The sequence below is a fragment of the Pyxicephalus adspersus genome, chromosome 8 (genome assembly GCF_032062135.1).
Source record: "Pyxicephalus adspersus chromosome 8, UCB_Pads_2.0, whole genome shotgun sequence".
Taxonomy (NCBI): domain Eukaryota; kingdom Metazoa; phylum Chordata; class Amphibia; order Anura; family Pyxicephalidae; genus Pyxicephalus; species Pyxicephalus adspersus.
The window spans coordinates 44,136,806-44,145,795 of record NC_092865.1 but is presented as its reverse complement, the minus strand read 5'-3'; the positions used below and the strand labels follow the sequence as shown (position 1 = coordinate 44,145,795).

Below are 8,990 nucleotides of genomic sequence, written 5' to 3'. Positions count from 1 at the left end.
CCCCCCCCCACACTATTATACAGCCAGGGGCCCCACCACACTGGTATACAGCCATGGGCCCCAGCACACTAGTATACAGCTATGGCCCCCTCCACACTACTATGCAGCCATGTCCCCCTCCACACTACTATGCAGCCAGGGGCCCCAGCACACTAATATACAGCCAGGGGCCCCAGCACACTAGTATAGAGCCAGGGGCCCCACCACACTAGTATACAGCCGGGGGCCCCACCACACTGGTGTACAGCCGGGGGCCCCACCACACTGGTGTACAGCCGGGGGCCCCACCACACTGGTGTACAGCCGGGGGCCCCACCACACTGGTATACAGCCAGGGGCCCCACCACACTGGTATACAGCCGAGGGCCCCACCACACTAGTATACGGCCAGGGGTTAGTACACACAGAGTTCAGCACCACACAGGGTGGACAGCTCCCCCACCATGCACTGTATACACAGGGCCCTCTATACCAAGACCTTGGGCCCCTAAGCAGCCCCCAATTCACAGGCCTAGGGACCCATCATACATTAGATGACAGGGTCACCAATACTGCACCCCAGTACACCCACTGGTATCCTGCCACACTAGTATACAACCTGGGGCCCCGTTGCTGAATGTCAATGCACACGGGCTTCAGCACTACCCGGGGGTTGAGAACTCCCCCACTGTGGTCTGTTTACACAGGGCCCCTCTATATCAGTGCTAGGGGCACCTGTACAGTAGTCCAATACAGCAGCCTGGACCCCAGTACTCTATCGTATTACATACAGAATTCAGCACCTCCCCCTCCATACAAATATTGTGGCTTATACACAGGAGCCCCTGTACTGCACCCCAATACACCAACCTGGGGTCCCACCACACCAATAAACAGCCAGGGGCCTCCGTACTACATGTCAGTGCATGGAGAGGGGGTTCAGCACCACAGAGAGCAAACAGCTACCCCTCCCCCCTACACTGCCTGGGACATACACCAACACTGTATACCCTGAGGTCACATGACAGTATCCGGGGCCCTGCTACTGCACCCTATTACACTATGACAAAAAGTACACAGTCGGGCCACGAACTCTGCAGACTGGGGGGCCACTGATCAGCCACTATACAGCCTTGTCCTCCATACATCCTCCATGCAGACAGGACTGCTCTATAGACTGTACATCTGGGAGAACATTGCACTTCACATGCTAAGGGACAACTCCAAACACCCCCTGGACACTTTACTAGATACCTCCTACTAGGACCAGGTCGGACCCTCAGGGCCCCGGAAACATTCCTCAGGGATTTGCACCTCCATGGTGGACATCTCTCGTCAACCACATTCTAGGGGTCCTCTATTGTATGGAGATCTGAGGACTGTGGGGGGCATTTATGTCCGGTGACCCTATTTTCAGGAAATCAGTGTGAAATGATCTAAGCTCTGTGACAAAGCCTGTTATCCTGCAGGAAGTAGAAGATGGGGGCACTGCAGCCATAAAGGGGTGGACAGGATCAGCAATGATACGAAGGTTAGATGTGGGATTTATAACATGGTCAGGGGGTACTAAGGGGCCCAAAGTGTGCCAGGAAAATCCCCCCCTTCCACCATTACAGCACCCCCAGCCTGAACCAACGACACCAGGCAGGATTTTCCTTGCTTTCATGTTGTCACTATATTCTGACCCCACCATTTGAGTGTTGCAGCAGAAATGGAGAGTCCTCCGATCCGGCAATGTTCCTCCAATCTTCATTTTGGTGGTGTGATTTCCTCCTGCTGTAGTGCATCTGCTCCAGGGTTGGATGCGTTGTACATTCAGAGATCTCTACTGCAGACCTCGGGGCTTAATGAGGGGTTATTGGAGTTTTTGTTCCCCTTCTATCAGATGGAAGCAGTCCAGCCATTCTCCTCTGACCTCTGGCAACAAGGTATTTTCACCCTGAGAACTGCCCCTCCCTGGGTATTTTCCCTTCTCAGACCATTCTCTGTAATATCTAGAGAAGGTTGTAGGTGAAAATCCCAGCAGATCAGAGTCACTGAAATCTCCTTTCCTCCCCAATTTGATGCTCAGTTTGAACTTCATCCGGTCGTCCTCACAATGTCTATAATGCATTGGTGCCCTGTGATTGGCTGATAAGATATTTTGGGGTAACAAGCAGGTGAACAGGTGTACCTAATAAAGTATCCGGTGAGTGTGTGGGGCTTTGGGACCACAGGAGATCAGTGACTTAGGGGCTACACATTGGGGAATTTGGGGTCACATACTGTGGGGCCACACAGCCAGAGGTCACACTGCATAAACTGCAGCTTCGGTGCATCACATGTAACCCCACTGCAGAAACACCCATTACTCCTTCGGCCCATCCTAGTATCCTCAGATTGGCCAGATTCCTATTTATATCACTGTATGTATTGCACCCATGTGACCTGATTCACTCCCGCATTGCCTGTGCGCCCCCCCCACCTCCCCTGTACATTATATACCCCCCCTGTACATTATATGCCCCTTCTATGCCTTATACACTCCATCTGTGCATTATACACCACCCTGTAGATATACACTTCCTCTGTGCATTAAACACTCCCCCCGTACATTATACACTCCCCTGTACATTTTACACCCCCCCCACCCGTACATTATATACCCCCCCTGTATGATATACACTCCCTCTATAAATTATACACTCCCTCTTTACATTATACAACCCCCTGTACATTATACATTTTCCCCTATCCAATTAACCCCCCCTGTACATTATCACCCTCTCTTTACATTTTACCCCCCTCCCCCCGTGCATTATACACCGCCTCTGTACAATAACCCCCCCCCTGTACATTTTACACCCCTCTGTATATTATAAATCCTCTATATACAACCCCCCTGTCCATTATACATCTGCCCTATAATATATACCTCCAGCTGTACATTATACACTCCCCTTGTGCATTATACACCCCCTCTGTCCAATAAACACCCCTGTACATCATATACCCCTCTGTATATTATACATCCCCTATATATTATACAAGGGGGATGTTTTGTGATTCCTCACACACAATGGCTCTGCACCGCCTGTTCCATGGAATCTCCTGTATAGATGAGTGATCTGAGGGTATTTTTGAAAAGCGCTGCAGCCCCAACCTGACAGATCCTGGGGTACAGGGTGACTGATATGACTGTGTACTCCGTGACAGCTTTATATCACCCTGCTGGGGATTTTGTGTGGTTTTGTGGTGATTTAGTGGTTGTAATGTCGTCCACACTCAGCCCCCATCCTCCCTGCACCAATAATGGGGCCACTCTATTGTGTTTGAGGTAAATGGACCGGATCTATGAAGCATGGAAATAGCTGTGGGCCAGGACTAAAAAACATGCAGTACCCAAGGGGTGGGGGGAGTGAGATACACAGAATGAGGATGCAGAGGGGAGTTGGAAAATGGATGGGGAGTGAATAATGAGAGAGCAGCATGGAAGAGGAAAGTGAGGAGGGAGAACCAGCAGGATGAGAAGTCAGCAATTTATGAATGAAGATTGTAGCATCGAATACCCTGGGGGTACAAATCCCGATATAACCCCCGTGTAGTGCTACCATGTCCCCCCTATACCCCCCTTTGATCCATATACTGCCCTTGTGTCTCCCAAATACCCTCCTCTAATCCATTTTCTGCTCCTGTGACTCCCATATACCCTGATCTATTTTCTTCCCCATGACTCCCATTGTCTCCCCTTCACCCCCTCTGATCTATATACTGCCTTTGTGACTCCCATATACCCCCCTCTAATCCTTGCACTGCCCCTGTGTCTCCCATATACCCCCCTCTGATCCTTGTACTGCCCCTGTGTCTCCCATATACCAACCTCTGATTCATGTACTGCTCCTATGTCTCCCCTATACTCACCTCTGATCTGAATACTGCCTCTGCGTGTCACCTATACCCTCCTCTCATCTGTATAGTGTTCTTGTGACTCACATATACCCTCCACTGATGAATATACTGCCCCTGTGACTCACATATACCCTCCTCTGATCAATATACTGCCCCTGTGACTCCCATATACCCTCCTCTAATCTATATACTGCCCCTGTGATTCCCATATACCCCCCTCTGATCCGTGTACTTCCCCTGTGGCTCCCATATACCCCCTCTGATTTATGTACTGCCCCTGTGTCTCCCATATACCCTCCTCTGATCTTTAAATTGTCCTAGTGTCTCCCCTATACCCCCCTGATCAGTGTACTGCCCCTGTGTCTCCCCTATACCCCCCTCTGATCTGTATACTGCCTTTGTGACTCCCATATACCCCCCTCTGATTCATGTACTGCCCCTATGTCTCCCCTATTCTCACCTCTGATCTGTATACCGCCTCTGCATGTCACCTATACCCTCCTCTGATCTGTAAAGTGTCCTTGTGACTCCCATATACCCTCCACTGATAAATATATTGCCCTGCAACTCCCATATTCCCTCCTCTGATCCATGTACTGCCCATGTGATTTCCATACACCTTCCTCCGATCTATATACTGCCACTATGACTCCCATATACCCTTCCCTGATCCATATACTGCCCCTGTGTCTCTCCTATACCCCCCTCTGACCCGTGTACTTCCCCTGTGAATCCCATATACTCCTCTCTGATTTATGTACTGCCCATGTGTCTCCCATATACCCTCCTCTGAACTGTATACTGCCCCTGTGACTCCCATATACTCTTCTCTGATCTATGTACTGCCCCTGTGTCTCCCCTATACCCTCCTCTGATCTGTATACTGCCCTCCCCTATACCCTCCTCTGATCTGTATACTGCCCCTGTGACTCCCATATACTCTTCCCTGATCTATGTACTGCCCCTGTGTCTCCCCTATACCCTGCTTTGATCCTTATACTGCCCCTGTAACTCCCATATACCCTCGTCTGATCTGTTTACTGCCCCTATGACTCCCATATACCCTCATCTGATCCTTTTACTGCCCCTGTGACTCCCATATACCCTCCTGCGATCTGTGTACTGCCCCTGTGACTCCCATATACCCTCCTCTGATAAATTTACTGCCCCTGTGACTCCCATATACCCTCCTTCGATCTGTATACTGCCCCTGGTACTTCTGTTCTGCATTGTGTAATCATGGGGATGGATCTGTTGCTCTCTCTCCCTCTGACCTCTCACAGCTGAGCTCTCATCAGGTTCATGTTAGGACGCCATCTCACATGGTGTTTGGGGATTTGTGCACAGACTATATGACATATGAAGAAGTTGCCAGCCCACCAAGGTTTCCATGCCATTCCCAACTACTATTAAGTATTACCCCAGTAGAGGGTAATTGTTGCCCACTCAGGGGTCATTGTGTTTAGGGGACCCCGCTGATTGAGATCCCCCATGCAGGCTTTTCTGTGAATTCTTCCGGTGGGGTCACCAACAATCTGAGGAATTATTCACATGCGATGTGCTGCATTCATCTACATAGACAGCTCAGCAAATCCCTCCCAGCTCCACATATTTTACAATACTGGATATGATTTTTCCTTATCAGATCCATCTATGATTTGGTTGTCAGGGTCATCCAGAGCCGACTGACTCAATAAAACTAATAGAGAAAACAAATATTAAGTTTGTCTGCAGCTAAATGAGTGCAGATTGGAGGAGTGCAGCTGATGGCAGGATTGTGTCCATGCTGTGATACAAATAATCCCCCTGTCAAACTGAGGAACAAGCGGGATTTCCTCGGATCGGAGACATGGCGCGGCACTTTGTAGTCACAGCTGATCTGTCATGGCTGCCATTTTTCTCATCAGCTGTGGGATGTGATGGCTTTGTACTGCGCTTTGGTTCTGAAGGCTGCATACAGTTGGATGTTTCTGCTTGGCTGCCCTGGGAATCCCAGTCCAGGATCCTTTCCTCTAATGGAATTTTAATGACAGCTTAATGGTGGATTGCCTATTGAAGCTCCAACCTGTGTTAGTGGTATGACCAGCACACCTCTACTGCTCATGTTACTGATACAATGGGAAAAGGCGATATTCTGTGAATTATCTGTGAAAATTGTGAAAATTAACGTTACAGAGGACAACTAATCACATGCAAGGAAATGTATGAGAAAACAGGATGTTTCCTTGCACATGATTGGATGGCAAAAGTCAGCAGAGCTTCACCCTTATTCAGAATTGTTCCTGCAAGGTGAGAATTTTCTGTGTTGAGTGAACAGCTACCATTCCTTCAATAAATCAGTCAGGGAAGAAAAAGTAAATAATACAATATCCATGCTGGGTCTTGTGGTTCTACATCAACAGCTTCTGTATAGAACATCTGAGCCTCCATTCCCACCATTCACCTGTCAGACGGCTTCCCATCTCAGGTGACCTCAAATCTTCCATGTCCTGTGATAAAATACCGGATATAAGACGTTGGAGTATGAATATATGGTATGAATGATGTCATCACCACTGTCTATATATGGTATAAATTGATATAATCACTAATGTGTGTGTGTGTGTGTGTGTGTGTGTGTGTGTGTGTGTGTATATATATATATATATATATAGTTAATATGAATGATGTCATCAGTCTTTTCTATTTAAGGTATGAATGATGTCATCACTACTCTCTATATTTGGTAGGAATGATGTCATCACTGCTCTTTATATAAGGTTTGAACGATGTAATCACTGTCTGTCATATACAGTATATGTGATGTCACCCTGCTCGTCATATATGATGTTACTTCCTAAACAATGAAGCCATTTGATTTTTTTTATTAGCCCTGTTTTTGTATCTAGTAAAAATTGTATGGATGGAAGATCACTTCAGCAGATCAAATATTGTATAGTGGAATGCAGAACATCTGTGCTGTAATCTCCATCTGGTCATCGGGGAGCCTTACAGATGTGATCAGCATGTGAAACCTCAGCGCCCCCTCCTGTCCCTGACACCGCCTGCCCTTCTGCCCCATAGAAATCCCTTCTCATCAGCTGTGTGTCCTCCATTTCTGCCATCTGTGATCACTTTCCTTCTTCACATTATAGAATGATTGGAATAGTGGTAATGATCTGTCCAGCCAGGACATTTCTTACAGCACTCACACAGAGTAACTCCGCAGCAAAGTGTCCTCATAAAACGTCATCATTGTCATGGTGAAAGATTCCCACAGATAGAGGAGTGCAGTGACTTTACTCATTGAGCTGCTTCATAAAACTTTTATGACTTTTTGAACAACAAAATTGAAATAAACTAATGAAGATCACAAAAATGGTCAAGGAGAAGTGGGAGGAGCTTCTGGGACCCCTGAGACGTTTATCTCCCTATGGTGGGGGTATTAAGCTGTGTCTATGTTGGGGGTATTAGGCTGTGACTATGGAGGGGGTATTAGGCTGTGCCCATGTTGGGGGTATTGGGCTGTGACTATGGTGGGAGTATTGGGCTGTCCCTATGGTGGGGGGTATTAGGCTGTGACTATGGTAGGGGGTAAGTAAGAGAGGTTCATTGTTTAGGTTGGGGGTAAACGATCTTCAGTTACCCTAATATCTTTCTAGCTATCAGACTTTACCCCCAGCACTGGTTATTTGTACAGTGCAGGTGTCAATAGCAACCAATAGGAGGTCAGACATCGTTTTATGTACATTGGGGAAGAATTGTGATTGGCTGCTGTAATGTCAGGTGACAGATTTCAATGGGTCTTGAATCTGTCTTTTATCTGTCTTCTTTATTTTGTGTGGGACAGTGCTGTCACACAGACACAGAACGCTGTTTAGATTGATTCCAGGCAGCAGATGAGACAATCAGTCAGCGGGTCACTAAGCAAAGTGAATTGTTCTTCTTTAAAGGGACATTTAACTCAGTGCAGTAAATGAGGGGAAGCCCTGCTGACACCAACCATCTAATCACGTGCAACAAAAAACTGTTCTCTTAGCTTTCCTGAGGTCGTTATAGGCAGGGTGGGTACAGGAATTACTTTATACCTGCTTCAAATCAGAGGGGGGCCTAGTAGGTAGGGGGTTGGGGGTTCACATGATCACCACCATCAAGAAATCTGTAAGCGATTGCTGACAATTTGTGTTTTGGGGTCACCACTATGGACACTATGCCCAGAGCCTTTGCAAGACATGATGGGACAGCATCCCCTTCTGTGTGAGCAGAAAATTGCACCTGGTAGACAAACTGCATAGTTGCATGGTGGAGAAATCAATCAGAATAAGACATAGAATAGCCAATCGGGGTCACAGATCTACCAATATCAACACTCCCAGCATTCCTGGAAAAATTGGAAAGATCTAGGTACAAAAAAAATGTCCTTTCGGGGGGGGGGGGGGTGTTATGTGGTAGGTGGGGGGCAAATGGTGGAACTATATAGAGGGCAACTTGGTGACAGGTTCTCTTCAGTGTATATCTGCTGCAGTTCATGTATTTGTGTCAAAGGAAATATACCCTTTATACCATTAACATCTAGCTCCTCCTCTTCCCGCTATTTCCCCCCCACCATCATTACTCCTATGTCCCCATAGCTGTAGATCAGGTGACCTCCTGTGCCTAGGTTGCAGGCACGGTCACACAGGGACATATACCTGCCATTCCACAGTGCCTGATATTCTGCTCGCTTGCACTGGAATGCTGCATAAGTGCACATGTATTATCGCTGAATATTGCAGTGTGTTCTGCATGTTTGTGATAGGCTGCCTAATACAACTTCAATTTCAGCATGCTGCATTATATGTCTAGCAGTGAATGGTGATGCTCTCAGTGCCAGGGCATTGGTGTGCCAATCAGAATATTTGAGGACTGGCAGCTTTAGAAAGGCACAACAGAGTCCGGACTCCCCACCCATATTGCTGTCAGGGGAGAACTTACCTGTGATTAGCCACTTTATATACCCCTGGGGCTGTAATCTGCGTTTGTGCTTCTATTCCTGGTGGTATCCCTCCAATGACTTCACTTCTCCTGAGTGTTGGGAGATTCCACACAAATATAATGAAACTCGTCATCACTGAGGCTGTACAGCCTGCATTGTGCTGAACATT

At 47.6% G+C, this 8,990-nt stretch overlaps 1 protein-coding gene across 1 annotated transcript in view; it reads left to right on the top strand.

Annotated features, from left to right (window-relative positions):
• BSN (bassoon presynaptic cytomatrix protein) overlaps positions 1–8,990 on the top strand; it is a 56,547-nt gene that overhangs the window by 818 nt on the left and 46,739 nt on the right. The window lies entirely within an intron of this gene.